Source organism: Salmo salar, chromosome 06 (assembly GCF_965601325.2).
Source record: "Salmo salar chromosome 06, fSalSal1, whole genome shotgun sequence".
NCBI classification, from domain to species: domain Eukaryota; kingdom Metazoa; phylum Chordata; class Actinopteri; order Salmoniformes; family Salmonidae; genus Salmo; species Salmo salar.
Window position 1 is genome coordinate 64,490,483 of NC_138296.1, and position 26,298 is coordinate 64,516,780.

General features: G+C 40.4%; 1 long non-coding RNA gene across 1 annotated transcript; it reads left to right on the forward strand.

Annotated features, from left to right (window-relative positions):
• Window positions 1-21,712: 21,712 nt before the first annotated feature.
• Window positions 21,713-26,027, forward strand: LOC106607762 (uncharacterized). Its single transcript, XR_001329278.3, has 2 exons — window positions 21,713-25,114; window positions 25,611-26,027. It is a non-coding gene; the product is annotated as an uncharacterized LOC106607762 (long non-coding RNA).
• Window positions 26,028-26,298: the final 271 nt, after the last annotated feature.

Here is a 26,298-nt window from a genome sequence, read left to right on the forward strand (position 1 = left end):
ATGTCATTAATATTTCAATGGATGTTTCCAGGTTAAATTAATGATTTATGTGCACTAGCCAGGGAATACAAACATTTAAATCTGAAAGAGACTGTTTACCATTCAATAAAAATGTACAAAGGAGGGTCTGCCACAGTGCGAGTACCCCATCTCATACACTGAACCCATCGGCGAAACACAAATACATGTTCATATGAGTTTCTGGAAAAGCAGGGGAAAGGTGAACAATTCTAATTTTACCAGACAAATTCTCATTTGACCTTGAAGGATAGCTACACTGTGTTTTTTGTTTGTTTACCTTGAGCAAGTATAATACTGTATTAATGTACAAGTTGCTTTAAAATGTCTGGGTGGATCAAGGTTAAGTCCACAGTTTTTGTCCACTCCTAAAACAATGTTGTCAGTTAGTACATGTGCTGCTCACCACTAAAAAGCCTATCCTCGTGTGCCTTCACTGTTCTCCAGACAACCTACATTGAAATTACCACACTGCATTAAAGCAAAAGTGTTTTCTTCTCAGGGTTCTTGTCCTCAAATGCAATTACAGATTTGCATAAAGCTGTGGCAAGATGCCGGTCATTTAATTGAATGGTTTATTTGTATAATTCTAATTCTAATGCAGTCAAGTGTGACGATGAGAACTGAGAAAAGAGAAGGAAGCAGTACCATTTCTGAAATTTGCCAAATTATCTCCCTAATGTATTGGCTGCTGAAATGATCATCGTTCCACGTACTCAAACATCTACATAAAATGATATCAGCTAATCATATCAAACTATCCCCTAATTATCTGTACATGCGTCAGGTTCAGTAACTTACTGTACACCAATGACCTTCCTTCATAGCTGGTAAAGGCAATCTGATCCTGAGGCCATTATTTTTAACCTGAGACCTTAGCAAACAGTAATAGGTACTTCGACACAGCACTAGTGCACCAATACATGTACAGCATGTGGCTGCTGCATCCTTCCTAGTCACCGTGTTTAGCTCAGTCATAACTGTGTGTCCATCCACTCCCATCTGTCTCTCTGTCCTATTTTAACCATCAGGCCCAGCTGGCCAGCACTTAAGACTTACTCACAACATTAAATCACAACAAAAACCACCATTAAAACCATAAATACCAGTAACTTCCCCCATTTATTTCCCCTTGCGTGGCTTATTTCTGATGAGACGTGAATGCAGCCCACTGTGATTGATACAATTGCTGTCCCTTTAAAGTCAACCCACCTATTAGGAATTGGGAGTATCTATCAAGCCTCTGAGATCATTAACTAAAGGTTGGAATCATTCATCATGACATGTCCTGTGGAAATTATTTGGATCACAGTAAAGACTGGACTTTGACAGTGTCCTCCAAAAAGCTGTCGCTAATTTAACTAAATTAGAAATATCTACATTGAGAGGATTAAAAAACACAGCGACCTTTAATTGAATGCACTCTTAATCCTGCCATCGAGCATTCATCGTAAAGTGGATGATAGAACGCCAACTAATCCTCTTCTTTGGTCCCTCTCGAAGGTTGAAGCCCCATTAGTAAAACTTACACCAGAAACGTGTTGGGTTTTGATAACATGCGGTCTCAACACAAACACAAACTAAGAGAGAGAGATACACATGTGAAAGCACACCTAAACACACACACACACACCCTTTCTGTCATGAGTATGTTTTTCAACTCAAAAGGGGCTGATGTGAGATGAGGCAAGCTATAAAATGTCAGACTACATTTTAGACAGAAAAAAAACAGCTATGAAACTACATTTGGTACAGTATCATGTCGACAGCACTACTACTGAATAAAATACAGTCCACATCCACACAACAGGCAACACGGTGCAAGCCCAGGATGAGAACTGTAAAGAACTGTACGAGGACCTCCTTAAAGCACAATAGCTCTGAACTGTGCAATACTTTCTTGTACTTGAACATAATGATAATATTAAGTATCCCTCTGCAGTTCCTCACAGTAATGAAGACATTCCTAAACATATTTGAGAAGAAACAGAACAGGACTGTACCTTCCATTAAATATAGTACATATGAGCACACACATCCAAAAGTTAAACAACATGAATAGAAGTTTCATTTTTGTTTTTTTATATATGAGGAACGACATGGCCTGGATAAATATTTATTTTGTAACACTACTTGAACGAATAGCAAAAGATGTCCTTTTTAGGCCACACCGCTCAGCCCCAGCCGTCCTCTCCCTTGCTGGCTGGATTGAACACTGGTTATAGAGACTGAGAGTGTGATAAAAATGTCTGTCAGGCCACATATAGGCTGCTCATAGGGGAGACTGGGGCACAAAATAACACTTTCAGTCTTTTGCTTATTTATGAAAAGATGATTTGAGTTAGATTAATAATATATATATATATATATCTCAGCTACCATTACACATCAACTACGTTTCTAGGACATACCAGTAGTTTACAATTCAACCGAAAGTGGCATAAGTCATGAGTCTTGGGCTCCAGAGTGGCGCAGCGGTCTAAGGCACTGCATCTCAGTGCAAGAGGCGTCACTACAATCCCTGGTTCGAATCCAGGCTGTATCACATCCGGCCGTGATTGGGAGTCCCTTAGAGCGCACAATTGGCACAGCGTCGACCGGGTTTGGCCGGAGTAGGCCGTCATTGTAAATAAGAATATGTTCTTAACTGACTTGCCTATAGTTAAATAAAGGTTAAATAAAATACAAATAAAATAAGTCAAAACATTACAATTAATGTTACAATAAATTAGGTGGGGTTAATTGTAACAGGCTGCGGGGTTAAATGTTACACGGTCTTCAAATGGTAAAAAAACACACAAAAAATATATATTTGGAAGAAATACACTAAATATATATATTTTTATTGCCAAAATAGCCACAATTAAAGATAGGAAAATGTTCCTAAGGTATTATATAGTTGTACTGGCAAACGTGATGTAAAGAAAGGACATTTTATACCATTATGTAAATGTGTCTAAATACCATATAAAATACCATTGAATTTTAGGTCTTGAGAAAATACAACAATAATTATTATCATCATCATCAACCATACCAATCAAAAGACATCTTCTTACTGATAAAAAGGACATACTATATTATGATTAGATACAGAGGGACTGTTCCACAGGTCAATAATCACATAAGAGAATTTGGCCTGAAAAAAACCTGTCAATAAAAAAACAAGTATTTATCGATTCGAGAAAAACATCCTAGGCATGTAGATACACTTACCAAGCATTAGCACATTGAATAACAGCTTTCTAAGTGGTTTCTAATTTGAATGAACTAGTTGTTACTTTGTGCCCTTCTCTCCCATATGCCAAATCACAGACGACAAGCTAAACAGTGTTGTGTTTTTTATTTATGAGGTGCATCCGGGGTCTGCACCTTTAGGGGGGGGGGGTACTGTCACGTCCTGACCAGTATAAGGGTTATTTGTTATTGTAGTTTGGTCAGGACGTGGCAGAGGGTATTTGTTTTATGTGGTTCGGGGTGGTGGTTTATTTAGTAGGGCGTTTGATTTATTATTTCCGGGTTTTGGTTTATGTTCTATGTTTTGTACTTCTATGTTCTTTCTGGGTTGGTATATTTCTATGTGTAGGTTAATGGGGGGTTGGACTCTCAATTGGAGGCAGGTGCTTTCTCGTTGCCTCTGATTGAGAGTCCTATATATGGGTAATTGTTTGGTTTAGTGTTTGTGGGAGATTGTTTCTTGTTTTGCGTGTGTGAGCCTGACAAGACTGTTTTGTTGATCGTTTGTTCTTCATTTTGGTGTTTTCTTGGTTAAAAATAAAATACAAGATGAGCATCCACATTCCTGCTGCGTTTTGGTCCTCCATTCCCGACGACAACCGTTACACATGGGGAGGCTGGTAGACTTCCCTTATCAACCACCCCTCTGGCTGGGGCGTAATAAGGTTACAATAAGAAGATAGGAAATTAGAAAAAAAACAATTGCACCTATCAAACAGGAAATATGGACTAGGGAGAGTAACCTAGCGGTGATGATGTTGTTGCCGTTACATTCAGATGACGGACTACATTTTACATTGAGAATAATAAACCAAAGGCTTCCCGGAATGCAGAGGGACACTCGTCCTCCCACTCATTATAACACGTAAGAAACTAGTAATAGACAAGTAATAAAACAGCAGAAACTGATTCCACAGAAGCGCTAGACCTACAGACAGAGCTGTGTATCTTCACCACAGTAAAGCCAGGCCATGCAGGCCATGTGTCTGAAATGGGGAAGGACTGTTGTGAAAAAAAAATGCACCGATTTATTTGTGAGAGCTGGAGAGACTATATCCCCATGGCAACCTGCACCTCAACATTTTCCTTGTAGTCTCTGGTAGCACAATTCTCAACCATGTTTGATATCATCTCTAAAGTGGTTATTACTGTCGTTCTGAGACATTTTCTATCTCCTCAAAGATAATTACATGATATTCAGTTACAGTTAGTAAAAACAGTGGTACCTTATTCATGGTCTATACAGTGGGTTGGGTAATGGAGAGTACTGAGTGTGCTGCGATGCAGGAACAGGAAGGTGTGAGCAGTGGAGCAGGGTACAGAACAGCTCTAACAGAAATCCTGACAGCCCGACCTTTCATATACATAAACAATGTAAAACTAAAGTGAGGGGCAACACTTTGATAATGGACGCTACAAAGCATCACAAGGTTACATACAGATGTAGGATTTTAATCTGAGCCAGTTTGCTACTACAGCAGGAAAAAAAAATACCTGCAGAATCAGGAAATGTGAATTATTACGTGGATTTTTTTATGGACATTTTTGTAGGGGTTGATACATTTTTCGTGAGGGAAAATCAAGCTGAAATTCCAAAGCGTTTTTTTTTTAAACCTCAAAGTTCTCTTGCAACAGGGTGATCAAATTAAGATCCTACATCTATTTAGGGCTTCTCTACAGTGATAGCATGGAATGGAATTATTATTTTAGTGAATATGGTGAAGCTGTTTCCCAACCAGCTATCTTTCTCTAATGTGATCCACCACATGAGAATTCCCCAGTGATTATTCCAGTTGCAATCCTCACCTCCTCCAGTGGAAGACAGATGTGATATCTGCTTTCAGTTTCAACGACATTTCAACGACTGTCACATTAAAAGCTTCATGGCTCAGTTATGTGTATTAATGCGATATTTTTCAGCTAACCCTTCTGGTAAATTCATTTCTGTTCATTACAAGTTTCTCTGCTGGAAATGTTTGCAAAAAAATAAAAAATGACGTTCCCATCACAATGCCAGGATAACGCAAATGGAGGATTCTTTGCCCAGATGGTGTTTTTAGGATCCATTCTGCTTTCACCATGTACTGTAGCCCATGCCACTTGAGCAAGAGGCTGAACAGATTTAATCACAATGCATTTTTTTATGGGAATAAGAATTTAATTAAAAGAGAAAAACAGGCACAGTTACAATACCAATGTGATTCATTATCAACCATTCAGCGTATCTGAACTCATCTTAGGTTTGGCCACAAATAATGGATATTGATTTATTACAAAATCTGATAAGAGGTGATAATATAAAGTTCTGCAGTCACCGTATGATTTAATTCTTAAGCAAATCAACTTGACTAACACATTTGGAGATGTGCATATCTGCCTAATGTTGAATCACAACATTGGTCTGTACAGTACATGCTGTACGGTTTGATGTGATATTCTAAGATGTCAAATTCGTAATAGAGAATAGAATGGTTTTAACATACAGCCCCTGCAACAGTGTGATAACAGGAAACACCACTACACAATCAAACATTAACGTCACAAACGCCCAATGAATCTCTTGAGTGGGTAACATTGGATTCCCTCAGAAACTGAATGGCTGCTCACTGTGGGGGTTTCCCTTCGTAGTTCCTAAACCTGATGTACCTATGGAGGGTTGACCCTCACTGGACACCTTATGTCAGAGCCAAAGCCCAAGCCCCTCTGCTGCCCGATTCATCCTCAGTCTCCATAGAAACAGTATCAGCCCCTCCATCACACACACACAAACGGTAGATTAATTGGGAATTAACCTGGCCTATTTAAAAAAAAATGATCTCCCCATTTCATAAAAGTGACAGATTTTGCTTCATGCATTTTTATGAACGTAAGCATATTACAGACCGCAGGCAGGAAAGCAGTGGAAATTAGCTAAACTGATTTCCCCCCTCCTGCTCCACACCAGTTGAATGTCCTAAACCTGTTCATCATAAATTCATAAAATAAAGAAATGATTGAAGCCAGGTGTCTCTGATTGCTGTACTCCACTGAGCTATGGCAATGGGGTGACATCTTATTCTGTCTGAAGTTCAAGGCTTTGCTATAATTTTCAAACGGTTCAACCGATATGGATGAAAATACCCTCAAATTAAAGCTGATTAAAGCTGCACTTTAACCCCATAAGAATTGTATCATTTCAAATCAAAAGTGCTGGAGTACAGAGTCAAAATAACAAAACGTGTCACTGTGCCAATACTTTTGGAGCTCACTGTATATACACAGAAAACATTGCTTAGTTTTACAATAATGACTTGAGTCAGATTGAATAGAATTGGTTATATATAGCAGGGTTTTGAGTTCAGGAAACCCTGATATATAGCATTCTTATTAAAGTGACGTCAGGCCAGAACAAAAGAGATTCTCTTGGCGATATAGATCAGTGTCCTCCACCATAGACAGCCATTGAATTGAGCTCTGATACACACAGGAAATACCATGGCTGCACTGACACATAGATAACACAAATCAACCTTTCCTCTCTCTCAGCTGTGAGAAGCTGTCTCTCAGGACGCCTGAACTAAAAGCTCAGAGGTAGTATCTTAGTAATTACAATTTTCCCCAGCCCTCATTCCTAATGCCTAGTCTTTCAACCATCTGTCCTGATTCATCATCTAATAAGAACATTGTTGATCTCATGATCCAATGTCCTTGTGGCCTAAGATTCCCTGGATTCGTGAGTTAATTACATTACAGAGCACCTTTCCCCTATCATTTTAATTAATGTACAATGTTGAAAATAAAGTACTGTATCAATAGGTTGAATCCAATCTAAGAGGATAATCATTGTCTGCAACCAATGTGAAAATCCATTTTAAATTGTGGATGAAAATGCCACCCTTCAAAACAACAAACCAAAGACCATGGATTTTGGATGGATGATATCTGACAAGATGGATCTTTACAGTGAGTGAGAATGAAGCGGAGTATCGATTGAGGCTAGTGAGAAGACCCCTGACCCTAAAGCAATCCTCACATGGGGGGGGGGGGGGGCCTGTCCCCTTGTCTCACCAGGAAATACACAAATTAAATCCTTTGGTGGTGACGGGTAGTAATCTGGCCTGGCAATGGATTTTGGCAATTTTTGCGTGGAAATCTTGGTGGGACAAGAAATAAATAAAAAAAAGTGAGATGCATGCCAGCAAAGCCACTACACAACACATTAATTGCACTATACCACTGCTACACCTGGCTATCAGCGGAGCCTTGTCTGGCAGCGAAACAGTTAATTCAGCCTCATTTACTGCCTTAAAAAAACGTAGCTGATATGGCTGACATGCTTAAACAAATGTGGTTTCTACTGACAATTGAGATGTACAAACTATGGCATAAGGGAACAACAAGCGGATAAGAGGCAATCCATCATTTTTAATAAAACATTAATAAGCGAGCTAGGACGGACGTAGTCAATATAACTTTTTGTTCAGCACTTTTGAAAAGTACACCGACAGAATTCAGAACATGGCCGTTCTTACAGTGTTCTCCCTATACGCCAAGTCAGAACCGTAGGATAAATAAAGAGGGCATATAAGCAGACAATGAAAGCTCTTACAATATTCGATGATTACATTTCTCTAAAACATGTACAGGCTACCAAGTCAGAACAGTAAACGAAATTAAGAGGTGAAAACAGACCAATTTATTAGGGTGAGATACATGGGCTACTAACAACTTACTACACAACATACACTTAGTATTACTTTCTTAGCTATTTAGTCATCAAACTTTGTCATCAAAGTCTGTCATTCTCTGGATTTATGGTGCTTTCAAGACAACTGGGAACTCAAAAAAAGGTTGAATCACGATGACGTCAGTGATCTTCAGGTCATAGCTCTAGAAAGAGGCCAAGTTACAATTCCGAGTTGGATGAAAGTTCAAAACATATTTTCCCAGTTGTAGCTCATTTCCCCCCCGAGTTCCCAGTTGTTTTGAACTCACTAAAGTCAGGTTTTGCTGTTCCGAGTTAGGAGTTGTTTTGAGCGCAGCGGAAATCATGCTTCATCGACAGCTGTTGAATGTTTATCATTTTAAACTAGGGAGAGCCTTAATCCCAGACTTGGGACCACACAGCCACTCCACTGAATAGCAGGCTAATGATTGCTTCGCAATGCTTGCAGTTAGCCACTGATTCCTTCCGAATCCCTCATTGTTGAATTTTTTGTGTAATGTTTATGTCCAATGATCACCGATACGTTTTATCTATAATTTCTCTTAATTATTTATCTTCATGTGATAAGGATTTGCCAGTAGATTGTCGACTTGATTCATGATAATGACTGCTAGCTAAGATTTTGAAAGTATGATGTTGACATGATTAGTCCAATCAAAGCTACTGTACATAACGTGATTTGACGTCATTTTAGCTGTGGCCAATGACCTTGAGCCTTCTTCGATGGGCACTTCTAATGTAACTCTATGGCTGCACCCAAGGGGCTAGAATTTTCGAGGTCTACCCTTAGACTTGGAGGTGACGTAGTGTCCCCATGAGTGACAGAACACTGAGCCAATCACGGCGCAACACTCCATATTTTCTGCTGGCTTGCCCCATCACCACAGAAAGCACTGAGCTAGGCTGAAACACCTGCATTTTGGAGATGCCTTACTCAAGAAAACAAGAGACCATATTTGTATGCGGCTTTATTAACTCAATGATATATATATTTTTTACATTGTTTGCAAACTGATATGTGACACGTATTAATGCCAAAATAACATGCAAAACAGGCAAGCCCCTAAAATTAATAAAATGTTTTTTTGTTGCTAAAATGTGGGGCGCAAACCTGCCCTGAATGACAGGTTGCCACTGCCCTGGAGTTATTAAGACTGATGTCTGAGCTACAGCAATGAGAAGAGGGAGGGAGCAGCGGGAGGTGACGGGATCTCTTTCACTCTGAGTTTATACGTTATAGATAAGCGCTCAGAGAGGAGGTTTAAATGAGTGGTGGGCGCTAGAGGGAAGGAAGCTTCTGGCCTGGAGATGATGCCACTCTGGGAAAATACCATCTGATTAGAACAATAGACAGGGGAGGCAACAGATGCTATAGTTATTTTACGCTCACAAACGGCAAAATGTCAAGCAAGTGGTGAATCACTGACATCAAGAAAGTGGTGTTTCCATAAACATCACTGTAATTAATTCATGTTGATATCAATCTAAAACCACAATGTCAGAAAAACAATAATTTTGTCTATGCCCCACTTGACAGTACATACAGTACTGTGGTATAGCGACACCAATCTACCATAGCTCTGCATCCACATGTAGTTCACAATTCAGGTAAATGTTTGAAAAGTACATACTAACCCATCCACTTCACACCTATCATTTCAAGTAGCAGTACAAGATCAACATCCAATAGAAAAGTACAATTCAAAACGTTCTGACAGGGGAAATAGATGTACGGACTTCATTACCATCTGTTTTAGTGAAAAGGTCATTCCCATCAAGTGAAGTGCCACTACACTGCTCTGCCTGTAGGATTCAGATGAGAGACCAACGAGACTGAAACCCAAACAAGACAATGATACCAAGGTGTAACTGACTGGTGTGTTCCTCTTAGAATTGGTTTGAGCTAGTTGAGGGTAGTGTGTGGAGTCTGGAGTCCCATATGAGGCCAGCTCATCAACCTGTTTGGGCACATACGGGACAGATACATTACAATTAGTTTTAATTAAGCACAAGCATAGAGTACAGTACAACTTACAGTATACATGCCACTCAACACATCAATGGTAATGTTTTGACGATGGAGCCTGTCAATAGACCAGTATGGGATGGATGGCACTCATTTGAGGAGAATATACAGTCATTTCAGCACAGGACAAAATGTCATCCTAAATCAACCTCACATACATTTACATATTCGGATGAATTTAATCAGGTTGCAATGCCAGCCGTCGGAAAACCCATTTCTACAAAGGGTGGAATCTCCTAATCCCTGACACTAATCAAGCAGCAACACAACATGCTGCCAATTAGGAAGACCTTAAATCTACACAAGAAAGTGTGATGCCACATCCACAGTGAATACATTACCTCGTAACTTTTAAATTGACAATCCCAAATGGATATTTAGACATTTCAGACAGATTAATATTGATTTCAAGTCAAATATTGAGACAGAGCCTGACGACCGGTTGTGTGTCTGGGTTAGGCTATTAGATGTCAGGTAGAGGGGTAGTCAGTGAGAGAATCGTCTAAATCAGCATTCAATAAAAAGTAACAGTTTTGCTAGACAGTTCGAATAAAAACATTGCATTTTTTTGTTGTTTTGGTTCTGTACTTCAGCACTTTGGATTTGAAAATGAAACTATGACTATGCGATTAAAGCGCCGTCTGTCAGATTTAATTTGAGGGTATTTTCATCCATTTCAGGTGAACTGTTTAGAAAGTACAGCCCTTTTTCTACATGATAGGGGACCAAAAGTATTGGGACAAATACACTTATACAGTGGCAAGAAAAAGTATGTGAACCCTTTGGAATTACCTGGATTTCTGCATAAATTGGTCAACAATAGGCAAACAGTGTGCTTAAACTAATAACACACAAATGATTGTATTTTTCTTGTCTATATTGAATACATCATTTAAATATTCACAACGTAGGTTGGAAAAAGTATGTGAACCCCTAGGCTAATGACTTCTCCAAAAGCTAACTGGAGTCAGGAGTCAGCTAACTTGGAGTCCAATCAATGAGATGAGATTGGAGATGTTGCCCTATAAAAAACACTCACAAAATTTGAGTTTGCTATTCACAAGAAGCATTGACTGATGTGAACCATGCCTTGAACAAAATATATCTCATCAGTTCACAGTAAGACAAATTGTCTATAAATGGAGACAGTTCATCCCTGCTGCTACTCTCCCTAGGAGTCTCCATCCTGCAAAGATGACTGCAAGAGCACAGCGTAGAATTCTCAATGAGGTTAAAAATAATCCTAGAGTGTCAGCTAAAGACTTACAAAAATCTCTGGAACATGCTAACATCTCTGTTGACGAGTCTACGATACATAAAACACTAAACAAGAATGGTGTTCATGGGAGGACACCATGGAAGAAGCCACTGCTGCATGTATGAAGTTTGCAAAAGTGCACCTGGATGTTCCACAGTGCTACTGGAAAAATATTCTGAGGACAGATGAAACTACTGTTGAGTTGTTTGGAATGAACAAACAACACTATGTGTGGAGAAAAAAAGGCACAGCCCACCAACATCAAAACCTCATCCCAACTGTAAAGTATGGTGGAGGAAGCATCATGGTTTGGGGCTGCTTTGCTGCCTCAGGGCCTGGAAAACTTGCTATTGACTGAAAAATGAATTCCCAAGTTTATCAAGACATTTTGCAGGAGAATGTTAGGCTATCTGTTTGCCAATTGAAGCTCAACAGAAGTTGGGTGATGCAACAGGACAACGACCCAAAACACTGAAGTAAATCGACAACAGAAGAAAATACGCCTTCTGGAGTGGCCCAGTCAGAGTCCTGACCTCAACCCAATTTAAAATGCTGTGGCATGACCTCAAAGAGCAGTTCACACCAGACATCCCAAGAATATAGCTGAACTGAAACAGTTTTGTAAAGAGGAATGGTCCAAAATTCCTCCTGACCGTTGTGCAGGTCTGATTCGCAACTAGAGAAAATGTTTTGTTTTGGTTATTGCTGCCAAAGGAGGGTCAACCAGTTATTAAAAGGGTTCACATACTTTTTCCACCCTGCACAGTGAATGTTTACATGGTGTGTTCAATGAAGACATGAAAACATATAATTGTTTGTGTTATTTGTTTAAGCAGACTGTGTTTGTCTATTGTTGTGACCTAGATGAAGATCAGACCAAATCTTATGACCAATATATGCAGAAATCCAGGTATTTCCAAAGGGTTGAAATACATTTTCTTGCCACTGTACCTGTATTAAAGTAGTCAAACGTTTAGTATTTGGTTCCATATTTCTAGCACGCAAAGATTACATCTAGGTTGTGACTCTACAAACTTGTTGGATGCCTTCGCTGTTTGTTTTAGTTACAGACACAAATATCATACCCCCAAGACATGCCAACCTCTCACCATTACAATAACATGCCTCAAACTTTCTCAGTCATCATTATTCACGATTCCTTCAGGATTATCTGTGAATCATGGAAGCATCCACATGGAAGCATCCACATTAATGTCGAAGTGTTTAGAAACATTCTATTCTTACAAAATAATCTGAAACACAACCAAAACAAACAGCAAATGCATCCAACAAGTTTGTAGAGTCACATGCTCGATGTAATCATTGTGTTCTAGGAATATGGGACCAAATACTAAACATTTGACTACTTTAATACACAAGTGAATTTGTCCAAATATATTTGGTCCCGTAAAATGGGGGGGACTATGAACAAAAAGGGCTGTAATTTCAAAACGGTTCACCCGATATGATTGAAAATACCCTCAAATGAAATCTGACAGTCTGAACTTTAACCTCAGTCATTGTATCATTTTCAAATCCAAAGTGCTGGACTACAGAACAAAAACAACAAAAAAATTGGTCACTGTCCCAATACTTGGAGCTCACTGTACATTATTTACATTACGACATGCGCTAAGTTTGTAAACAAGCATGATCACAAAGCTGTTTTTATTCACTTTCAAGTCAGTTCCATTCCATCTCCTAACATTCACTGGTACTGTACTTTATCATCTTCTGAAAATCACAGAACTTGGCATCATTAAAAGCTCTAGTACAGCAAATCCGGAGCGCGGAGCCGTAAGGCGTCAGAACGAGTGTGCTCACATACTCCCTTAAAAAACAAGATAGTACTGTTTGTCCATTTTGAGACACCGTAGCCAGCCACTTCCTCAAAATAGTCTGAAAAAAAATAGATAACTCATCAAATCTGTCATTAATTTTGACATTTTGTCAGAGGAGATCTTAGTCGTGCAATTTTACATCTAACTAAGATGTTTGGTGCAGTATTTCTCAATGACTTCGGCTTGCCTCAAGAAAGAAAATGTGCCGAACAGACGAAAAAACCCTTACCGAAGTCTAAAACGAACAAAATGTCATAATATATGCACCAACTCTTCCGAACTGTTTCGGCTGGGAAGCATGTGGACGATTTTACACATAACAATATCTCTGTAATGGTGTATCAATAATGTCGCCATTTTCCTCAATAATCCCACAGTGACAGCCACGTTCTCTACTGTAGCTATGTTAAAAATACAGTCTAGTGAATGGCTCTCTCAATTCATGTTACAGTGCATTTAGAAAGGCTGGTAAATAAAACATATTCCATCTCAAAAGCACTGTCCCAGATATGAAGACAGACAGAGAGCTGTATGAAATAAGCTTTGTTGGAAAAGAAAAGCAGAGATGGGGAGTCAGGAATAGCAATTACACTGAGGTCAAGCTGTATGTCACCAAATCCACAGCATATGCCATGCTTATGCATAACTTGTGCTGTTAGTCAGACTGACAATGTCATGTATGTTACTAGCTCCCTTTGGTCCCCTTCTGTTGCGATAACACCCCTGCCCTCGATTCATTTCCCTTCAAAATCTGAATATTTATTTTCAGTCAAACATCTCCAGTGTCTTAGGACATGAAATTAAACGGACTGCCATGAGTCTCATTCAAATCCTTTTTTTGTCAGATGATGAGATTGTAATTCTCATGTCATGTTGTTTTAAAGTTGTTTTTAAGTTGACACATGCTCCAAAAAAATGGGCAGACCGGATTTCTCTCCATGCCCACGACTTGGCATTTCTCAGTACCGAGATTGTGCATGTCATAATTTCACGAGGGCAAAAACACACAGTAAAGACGAGTTTCCTCTATGAGCCAAAAAACAGGCTCTCCCTGGGGTTAGAAAAAGGATGTGCGCTACTCCACTTACCAACTAATGGGTTTTTCTTTCAATGGAGAGGAGATTTCTGTTCAGCAGCTTGTACACATAAAGTATCATCACAGTTGCTGAACAGTCTACACCCACACAACCGTATGTACATACTCTGGTATGATAAAATATACACAGAGTGTACAAAGCATTAGGAACACTCTTTCCTCGACAGACTGAGCAGGTGAATCCAGGTGAAAGCTATCATCCTTTATTGATGTCACTTGTTAAATCCATTTCAATCCGTGTAGATAAAGGGGTGCCGACAAACATGGCAGCATGGCAAGAATTCCACTACACCTGCAATAACATCTGCTAAATCTGTGTATGCGACCAATACAATTTGATTTGAGGAGACAGGTGAAAGAAGGATTTTTAAACCTTAAGACATTTGGTACATGGATTGTGTATGTGTGCCATTCAGAGGGTGAACGGGCAAGACAAAATGTGTAAAGTGCCTTTGAAAAGGGTATGATAGTAGGCGGCAGACGCACCGGTTTGTGTCAAGAACTACAACGCTTCTGGGTTTTTCATGCTCAACAGTTTCCCGTGTGTATCAAGAATGGTCCACCCCCGAAAGGACATCCAGACAACTTGACACAACTGTGGGAAGCATTGGAGTCAACATGAGCCAGTATTCCTGTGGAACACTTTTGACACCTTGTAAAGTCCATACCCCAACAAATTGAGGCTATTCTAAGGGCAAAAGAGGGTGTAACTCAACGTGTTCTTAAGGTTTTGTCCACTCAGTGTATGTACTGTGCTTGTAGTACTACCAACAGTGATCTGTTTTCCATGAGCATGAGGCTGAAACCATTTTAGTATGGTAGATAGGTTTGAATGATCAAGTGGCTGTTCACACTAAAACACAGATGTCTAAAAGCTGAATGACTATTCCAAACAGCATGACTTCCATCTTGCAAGCTATTTCAGTATATTTATTACCATTATCTTTCAACCAGCGGTTTTCAGTTGCGGCTGAACAGTTTGTTTGTGTGTTTAGCTCTTGCCTGTAAACACGCTGGATGATTCAGAATCCATTGACGAGCTTGAACGATTCATTGACGAGAGATACTTATGAACTCAAAGAAACATGTCGCTGGTTTCGGGGGATTTCAAGCATTGCTAAGGACAACCAACCCAATCAATAAAACAAACCAAAACCAGGTTGGCCAATTGGTATCAATGATGGAACCAAACCATCCCCTAGTAAGAGAGCGAGTGTGGCGAGTGGGGAGAGGTTTACTGATATGGATGTTGACCTGTTAAAATCCATCAATGAAAGGCTTGCTAAACTTGATATCTTGGATATATTACGAGAGGACATCAATGCATTATGTGCTAGTCTAGAATTCAGCCAACGTCAGATTGATGATCTAAGGAAAGGGAACACGGAGCTGAAAGGTACTGTAGACTCTATTCATAGCAAGGTGGAGGTAGTGCAAAGGGAGAACAAACAACTTAAAGAAACCTTGCTTGATGTACAGTGTCGATCAATGCGGGACAATCTAATATTTTCAGGGATACCGGAGAATGACAACAGCAGAGGCTGTGAGGACACAGTCCGAGACTTGATGTCAACTCAACTAAAACTGCCCACTGATGTTGTGCGTAATGTCACTTTCTCCAGAGTCCATAGAATGGGTAAGGCCTCTGGGAATAGGCCACGGGCTATTATTGCATGTTTTGACAAATGTAACCAAAAGGAAATGACGAAGAACATGGGCAGAGAACTCAGACACACTGATTTTGGAATGAATGATCACTTCCCCACCGAGATCAATGAAAGGAGAAAAAAACTATATCCCATCATGAAGGAAAAGTGTTGCCTGAATCAACGAGTCTCCATGGTGATGGATAAACTTTATATCAGTGGGCAATTGTATCGGGACTCTAGAGTAACTCCCTGGCTATTTTAATCTAATACTCAAATTTGAGTTTGTGTGTTGTAGTGTATCATGACAACTTCAACTATAACAAATACATGCTCTATTGATCTTCACTTGATAATAGGAAAGGGTTGCATATAACTCAGGTTAATGTATGTAGCCTTCCTAACAAAATAGATGAGGTTTTTAACTTGGTCAAGATAAATAATATTCATATTTTGGCTTTGACCGAAACGCATTTCGATGCATCTGTAAATGACGGGCAAATTAACATTCATGGATATAGTCTACTGAGAAGAGACTGGAATAGGAATGGTGGGGGTGTAGCACTGTACATTCAGAATCAGATACATTAAGGTCATCCCTTCTCTTAAAAGGTATGTCAAATAGAGGTACTATGGGCTCAGGTAGATCTGCCTGACCAGGCAGCCATATTGGTGGGATGCGTGTATAGGACACCTTAGAGCTAGGAGGTCTATCTGGATGACTTATGTACTGGGTTTGACCAGGCCACAGATAGCAACAGAGATGTATTTATCTTGGGTGATTTTAATATAAATTGGAAGGATCACAATCATTTGAATAGAACAAAATTGATGAGATATGCCGAGAACTGTGGTTTGAAACAAATGGTTAATGATACTACTAGATCATCAATTAAGTTGGGTCATCGTTCAGACACATGCATTGATCTGATTTTCTGTAATATACCATTGCAATGCTTAAAAGCCAGATCAATGCCAGTGGGCTGGACAAACCATAATATTGTGACCATAACCATGAACACCAAGGTTCCAAAGAAACCCCCTAGGATTGTGGTCAAGAGAAATTTTAAAACATTTAATCATGAGCTATTTCTAAATTATTTGGCTGCTGTACCCTGGGAGCTGATTTATCTAGAGGTTGATTTAAATCACACTACAGAATGTTTTATTGATTTGCTCACTGAGGTAATGGACCATCATGCCCATCATGCTATCTCTCTCAGAATGACCTTCTTGATCCTAATCAGTCAGGTTTCAAGACTGGGCATTCAACTGAGACTGCTCTTCTCTGTGTCACGGAGGCTCTCCGCACTGCTAAAGCTAACTCTCTCTCCTCTGCTCTCATCCTTCTAGACCTATCTGCTGCCTTTGATACTGTGAACCATCAGATCCTCCTCTCCACCCTCTCCGAGTTGGGCATCTCCGGCGCGGCCCACGCTTGGATTGCGTCCTACCTGACAGGTCGCTCCTACCAGGTGGCGTGGCGAGAATCTGTCTCCGCACCATGCGCTCTCACCACTGGTGTCCCCCAGGGCTCTGTTCTAGGCCCTCTCCTATTCTCGCTATACACCAAGTCACTTGGCTCTGTCATATCCTCACATGGTCTCTCCTATCATTGCTATGCAGACGACACACAATTCATCTTCTCCTTTCCCCCTTCTGATAACCAGGCGGCGAATCGCATGTCTGTCAGACATAGCAGTGTGGATGACGGATCACCAGCTCAAGCTGAACCTCGGCAAGACGGAGCTGCTCTTCCTCCCGGGGAAGGACTGCCCGTTCCATGATCTCGCCATCACGGTTGACAACTCCCTTGTGTCCTCCTCCCAGAGTGCTAAGAACCTTGGCGTGATCCTGAACAACACCCTGTCGTTCTCCACTAACATCAAGGCGGTGACCCGATCCTGTAGGTTCATGCTCTACAACATTCGCAGAGTACGACCCTGCCTCACACAGGAAGCGGCGCAGGTCCTAATCCAGGCACTTGTCATCTCCCGTCTGGATTACTGCAACTCGCTGTTGGCTGGGCTCCCTGCCTGTGCCATTAAACCCCTACAACTCATCCAGAACGCCGCAGCCCGTCTGGTGTTCAACCTTCCCAAGTTCTCTCACGTCACCCCGCTCCTCCGCTCTCTCCACTGGCTTCCAGTTGAGCTCGCATCCGCTACAAGACCATGGTGATTGCCTACGGAGCTGTGAAGGGAACGGCACCTCCATACCTTCAGGCTCTGATCAGGCCCTACACCCAAACAAGGGCACTGCGTTCATCCACCACTGGCCTGCTGGCCCCCCTACCTCTGAGGAAGCACAGTTCCCGCTCAGCCCAGTCAAAACTGTTCGCTGCTCTGGCACCCCAATGGTGGAACAAGCTCCCTCACGACGCCAGGACAGCGGAGTCAATCACCACCTTCCGGAGACACCTGAAACCCCACGTCTTTAAGGAATACCTAGGATAGGATAAAGTAATCCTTCTAACCCCCCCCCCCCCCCCTTAAAAGATTTAGATGCACTATTGTAAAGTGGTTGTTCCACTGGATATCATAAGGTGAATGCACCATTTTGTAAGTCACTCTGGATAAGAGCGTCTGCTAAATGACTTAAATGTAATGTAAATGTAATGCCCCAGTAAGAAAGAGTACAGTTGGTGCTCGTCCATCTCCATGGATTGATGATGAACTGGGTGAGGCTTTTTCTCAAAGAAATATGGCAAAAGTCTTAGCAGCCAAGTCAAAATTAGAAATTGATGAACAGAATTATAGAACATTACGTATGCAGTTAAATTGAATCGAAAGAAAAAAAAGTTATTTTACAACAATGTTTTTATTGATTGTAAAAATGATTCTATAAAAGTATGGAACACAGTTAAGGGCTTACTTCGTACATCTATCTCATCATGCCCATCTAGTGTGGAGGTTGACGGGAGAATAATAACAAAACCAGTTGATATTGCCAATCATTTTGCAGATTTTTTAGAAAGAAAATGTAATTTACTGAGCAACAATGTAAACATATTCTTCCAAACAAGCGATTGTCCAATGGATTGATGATCATATTATGAGCAACAAGATCTGCTCTTTTGGTCTGCAAACGGTGTCAGTGGAGGAGGTGTTAAACCTATTGAAGTCATTACCTGATGGTAAATCTACAGGTTATGATCTTATGGACAATTTTTTGCTTCGCTGTGCTGCTCCCCAGATTGCAGTTCCACTGAGATACTTATTTAATTGCTCACTGTAAAAGGGGATGTTTGCAAATGTATGGAAGCATGCGAAACTGTGTCCTATTCCGAAAGACTGCAAAGAACCCATTACTCCTGCCAATCGTCGACCAATTAGTGTACTCCCTACACTCAGTAAGATATTGGAGGGTATTGTGAGTAGACAAATACGGGAGTACATGGAAAAGAATGATCTGATTACAGCCAATCAGCATGCTTATCGCAAAAACCATTCCACTACCTCTGCATTGGTTGATGTGACTGACCAGTGGCTCAGTGCTATGGATAATGGCAAGTTTGTGGGTGTACTATTTTTAGATTTCAGTGCAGCATTTGATTTAGTGGATCATGAAATAATTTTGACAAAATAATTTTGACAAGATAATTGAAAAAAACATGCTTATTTTATTTCATAATATACATCATTTAAAATGGCCAAGTTCTATTCACAATGGTATTCAGTTGGTAAGAGACAGACATTCCGTAAAAACTAGGAATAGATTGTCCACCATCTATGCGTTATCCAGACAGAAAAGAGAAATAGGCAAAAGAACATTTCAATTTAGAGCAATAAAGAAATTGAATAAATTAACTGAGCAAACCAGAAACCTTTCAATATATAAATTTAAACATTATTTTAAAACGATTTAAATATAATAAATAGAAATGTTGTGGGACTATAGTAGATGAAGAATCAATATTTTTTAGATTGAGTATTTATTGGGTCATTATGTTAGTATATTATGTATGTTTGTAATAGTGTGTTATGTGAAAATGTGTTCGTATTATAAATTGTATTTTAATGTTTAAGGACTCTTGGAAGATTAGTCCAAATGGGGACTAAAAGAGATCCAAATCAAATCAAACACAACAACAGAGGAATTCTAAAAGCTATCAACTACACCTTGGACAGTTCACCTCTGTAGCCTACACTACAAACGGTTCCTCTAAATGTGTCATTCACACCACAGGATTAGACCTCTGTCACATTTACACACCAGCACTGTTTCCATAGTTACCCAACAGAAACAAAACTACCCATACCAGGATACACTTTGCATATATCCAAACGGGGATTAGTTTCCTCACGCATCTCAATACACTACAGGAATATTGATGATGTGCATCATTTCTTGTTCCAAGCAAATGGGAGATTGACTCATCCGAATTTCCACAAACGAGAGTAGTGTGTTTTCAACAAATATATTGCGAAACTCCTAGAAATAACAGATTTACCCCACTGACATAGCGTGATGTGTGAAATATATTATTGTTCCAAAATGACATTCAGAAAGATGAATCATAATGAAACACACAGAAGAAGAGATGTATCATAACCCACGTGGGAGGGAATAGCCTACTGTGTCTGTATGTGTCAGTCATACACCAGTGTACAGAGGTGGGGAAAAGCATGGGCCCCCTCCAGAGGCATAATCCATTAACAGAATACTAAAATGATAAATTATGCTTGACAAGCATCCAGTGTTAGGGCCCGAGATGTTTCTCACTGAAAATCTAAGTAATGAAAGAAGAAATCAGAATCATTCCCACCATCCCGCAAGTCCTACACCAAAAACATCTTTAACATACTGTATTTTACATCCACGTATTCTGCTGCATACACTTGGCAGCTTCTATAGAACGAAAAGCAGTTTTTTTTAAATGCACACACACATCATCATCAAGGTACAGAGGCTCTTTGTGAGGAATGATAGAGGGCAGAGGTCAAAACACTTTTACTCAAACCTGACGCAGAGAAGAACGCCTACTTTAACGAGATCTTTCCCCAATGAATCCCTCGCTCTCTTTTCAATCAAACTGTAATACAGAAGTATGCTGCTACTAATACATGAACAAATAAACATGTTCATTTATGATCGTCGGATAGGGAGTTGTGATTGGCTCATATTGTCTTGTATGGGTTTGTCAAGAGTATATTATTTTTCTTGGCAAACCTCTTATTTTGTAAATTGCGGCGGGAGAGAGCAGTCTACCCACAACCATGACATGCATCTGTTAAAGAGTTAAGGCAAATTCCTTTTCTAATCAATTCCTGCCCCTGTTGAGCCACAACGCCAATCCAATATTTATCCTAGATTTTCAAAGCCTTGTCAGAGTCGGTCATCGTCAAGTGTCTGGTTGTTCTCCACTTGGGAAAGATCAGGAGAGCCCAAAAAGATGAAACAGCCAGCCAGCAGGGCTGATGGACAGAACAGAAACATATGTAGAATTAATTAATTTGAGCACGTGTTTAAAGTCTTAATATTTATTCTCCTTTTGTCGTGCTAAAAAAACTGTTCAGGGCCAGGCTAATTGGCGCGCTGATAGAATGGAAAAATGTGCATCATTCGAACCCTATTGAAGCAGCTGGCAGCTCATCCTCGTGTTCAGAAAACACACATTTCAAACACGCCATAATGACAATTGCAGCAATAACACGCCGCTCAATGCAAAACTGCAGCCTGCTAAATAGAACCAAATCTCAACTCCCAGCCCTGCCAACCCTGGGCTCCAATAGCTCCTCACAGACAGACGCACATCATCACAATGTCTCCAAGACGCTCTAGTAAACACGAACACATTGTCAGCTCTGCAGTCCTCCACACTGCCTATAGTAGAACATTGTACTAGTTTAGTTTATACAGAGTATGATCATACTGGAAAAATTATTACCAGTTGACTTAACATTGCACTACAGGAAAACAAACAAGCTCATAAAATGGTGTGGAGGAGCAGTGATTGAAGAGCAAACCATGATTGTGCTGCTCTCTCTTCTCCTACCGCTGATGGGCAGATGCAAACCGTTAAATATCAAATCTAGTGTAATGTACAGGAAGGAACAAGTACATAATGTATATATTAGTAGTATGAAAGATTTAACATTGAAGAAGCTTTATGGTGTGGAATGGGATCAACGGAGATTGATTGATGTGTAGAAAACAGAAAGCAATCTGTTCGTACAGTAAATTACGTTCCAGCAGATCCATGTGGGTGGGCTGGTCAGGGAGCGGGTTCAGGTGAAAGGTTAAGACCATCTCATCCCTACAGTACAGACATGCTGTAGACAGCAGTCCTACATTCACTATGGACAATACAGTGGTCAAACAACTCACACACCTCAGGCGGGTTTTCATTCTAATCCATCTTTTCGGAGGAGCAGAATCAATAGCTGGAATATATATGTGAGTGAGAAATGACAGACTGATCTTGAAAACTAAAATAACCTTGGGTTGATGCTGAGTGATGGCGACTAAAAAAAAATTGTCAGCTGGCCTCAAATTAAGCATAGTGGCATTTAAAACATTGGCACCTCTGAATAGATACATAACAAAACGGCAGAAATGCTCTTCTAGTCTGACTAGCATACAGATGAATGTTATATGCTCATCTATCAAGGAGAGAAAATACGGCGACTATACAGTACGCTGCCCATGACTGTCATCATCAACAAGTAATGAAAACGCCAATGACCAATTTAGCCTTGATTAATCCCACTATTAGAGTCCCCACCCTTACGTCTCGTCCAGTGAGCGTCGATACAATTGACAGGCATGTGACTGGATCCAGAAGGATGCACGTTTTGATGCGTTCTACCCACCCTCAAGTGCGAAGTGTGGTGGTTAGGCAACGAGAGTAGGCCCAGACCTGATCACTGTAGGGGAGACATCTACTTACTGTGGCCTCTCCCTACAAACATAAGATCAATCATGGTTTAGTAGCTACTAAAGTCTGAGGAAGTCTAAACATGACAGCCTAATTAAATACGTCTGCTCTGGGTTGGGGCTAGGTAATTACGTGCTCTGATGAGTCGCTTGTGTTTTGCGGCAGCGTTTGAACTTTTCATCACCATCATTAAGGACTAATAGTCTATCTTTTTAATAGACTGACTGTTGAGCTATTTTTAGCGCTCGCGACACTTTGTTGGGTTTTGAATCACTGATTAATCGTAATGACATGTTAGTAGACTCAGAATCAAAAATCGAGTAGTTTGTGGCACTGTATTCTTATGAACTATAGAGCACCGTGGAGGCCAAGAAGAATATTTATTTAAAAGCAACACACCCTGGCCCTTACCATCTTTCAAAACCCAGCCTAAAACACACGACTTAAGCCTATGAACCCTCACGAACAACGATACCCATTCAAAACCCCAGTTAGTGTGCTTATGTAATGGGACGCGAGCAAGCTGTGGAAAATGTCAGACGTGACTAAATCCAGTGAAGTAGTAGGGCTGAGTCGCCCAAAGTAAGAGACACGCGGCGGATTCCATTATGAAGGCTCCACTCGTCCAGACAGTGACTCCGTGCACATGTGGTTGGATTTCACACACAGCTCTCTCTCGGTCTCCCTCTCTCTCTCTCTTTGGAGCTGAGCTATAAAGGGCTGTGGGGTTATGTGCAGTCTAAAGCCACGTTAGAGGTGGAGATATAATCACATTCTATGGTGATTTCTCTTTTACTATTATGAAGATGCAGCAATATCTAGGACACATAGAAAAGCCACATACAATGCCGAATGCCATTGAAAAGCCTACTGTACCGCTGTACGCATTAATAAGCACCAGTGTGTGATATTAAGTATAGTCCCTCTCCAGGACATGAGCCAGAGATGGGAGAAAACATATTCCGCAATTGTTACAGAAATCCCCATGAAACCACGAAGCCTGGCAAAGCGTCTTGGTAGCCAAAATAAGCCCATGATCAAAGGGAGAAGGATACATTCCAATGCATTGATCCAGATGGTTGATATTCGTCATTAGGAGTCAAAGTGGCTCGCTCACCATTTGATGGCTGAGACAGTGACGGTAGTTTCTAGGGCCGAGGGATTGATTAGACAAAACTGTGGCAGATCAAAGATGTATTTTATGGATTTCTCAAATATCACAGTATGCAAATGAACAAGGCACTAAGAAACTACAAAAACAGGAGAAAGCCTCAGAAATGGCCTGACATTGAGACGATTGAGAAAATTGCTTTTTAATCGTAGTGTCCCAATGGCTCATTTGAATAACCTTACCTTGAATGGCAAACAAATTAACATTACTAGGTCAGACGAAGGAGCCAACTATTTTTTTTCTAAAACAGAACTTTTGGTTGCAATCTTGAACCCTTGAAAAATGAAACGCAATCCCTTGGGGGGAGTATTTTGGGTTCAGAGTTGCTCATTAAGTGTTGTACATCTCTTCTGTAATCATAGCAGGGAACTTTCGGTTATTCTTATTCAAGAAACACACAACTCACATTGACAGTATTCGATAGCTGAACTATCGCAGTTGAGAGTAAAGCCCGTTTCGAAGGAAACGGTGCTTATCGTGCCAATAATGAAAGTTGAGGAACGTCGCCTGTTCATAATAAGTAAGTCTTATAAATCCTATAATTGAACAAACTAAAATACCTCAGGGATTTTTGTAAGACAGATAGCAATGATTTTATCAATTCAGATTTCGATTGTATTCTGATTAAGTATAGAGACTTCCACAACCATACATTCAGAGGTCAGCATAATAGCCCAGTCAAATCTATTTTATGTCACAATGCTAAACTAAACAAACCAGTCAATAGACATTCACACACATAACCTTTCAAACAGCTTCACTCAAAATCTCTGTTTGGCCAATTGAAATCTCTCAAATATCTGCTTCAACAGACTAGATGTTTCCATCAAACCCCATACTATCTCAGAGAAATGCTAACTATCCAAAGTGGCGGAGACTCTGTATGTTTATGTCGGAACAGGGTAACAGGGGCTCACGTCTGGATTGGCCCCCTAGCTTAGGGCCCGGGCTGGGTAAACTATTAACTAGGCAGCAGTAAATCCACTTAGTAATCACAGGGTTGTTTAAACAACCGCACAAAGTCCAAATCACCAGTGGTATTACTACAGCAGAGTGTCACAGAGCCAAAGGCCTCAGTCTCACAAGTTACCACCATCAGTATGTCCAGCTTGGTGTTGTTTCTAAGAGAGGTTCTCAGGGAGGTCCCCGGATGGCTGCTGTGGGTTGGGGTCTTCCTGCCTGTCACTCTGCTGTTGATACAGATCATGGTTTACCTGAATTGGAAGCTGAAGGAAGGTAATTTAACTGCACTCTGCTTCGTCTGTCATAACAGCAAACAAATTAATGATTTTTGACAATATACAATTAGATGAGACAAAGATTGTCAATATATATAACTTCTTACTTGTTTGTAACATACTACTTGTAGCATATTGCTATTGGACAACTAGCCCATGTAAACCTGGTATGATTTGACATGCATATTACAGCTGCATTAGCATAGAAAAATCACTACTTAAAAAAAAAAAAAAAAAATTGAGAACAGTTCACCCTGTCTGAGAGAACCGTAACAGTCATTGGAAAGCTTCTTAGTGTGGAGCTGACCTAAAGGCTTAGTCACTGGTCATTATTTTCTCAACTTCTTCATTATTGATAGTATTACTGATGGAGCTCTGCCGCTCAGCTGGGCTCAGACCTCACAGCTTTCAAACCCTGCTGGCTGTAGACAGAGAAGATGTGACCACACACTCACACAAAGAGACAGACTGTCTATATTCTTTCTTTATCTCAGTAGAGGCAGAGTTGTCTGCAGCACCTTACCCCAGGGACATGGCCTCCAGGCAACGCAACAGAACCACATCACCCAGGCAGAGAGGACGGGCTGGGGGGAGAATGTACACCTAAGAAGGGGAACTGTGGATGGCCCCACGCTGGATATTGCCCTGCTGGATACAGTACAGCCCTCTGAGAACTCATTTGCAAACAGAACAGTGTACAGTGGATGGAGATGCTGAATACAAGTACTGAGGACTATCCACCACCAGATCATGGATAAAACACGAGCTAAGCCATGGAGTGAAGCAACAACCAATATGGAATTCCAAATGACGGTTAACAAGCTGTTGGAATGCAGAGACAAAGTGCATTTTTTATTGCTGCAATTATAGTGTTTATTGTACCATCAGTATTAAATTCTTTCTAAGAATGATTCAAGTTATTTTCAGAAACAGGTTGAAGGAGAATTGAGAAGTCCACAATAAGCTTTTGTTAAAGGGACACTTCAGTGTTTTGGTACTGAGGCCCTTTATCTACTTCCCCAGAGTCAGATTAACTTGTGGATACCATTTCCATGTCTCTGCGTGTAGTTTTAAGGAAGTTGCTAGGATGCTAGCAGATACCCATAGACTTCCCATGTATTGCATTAAAGAATGTCATTTTTATGATAACATATTCACTTAGGATCTCACTGGGTGAAGGCC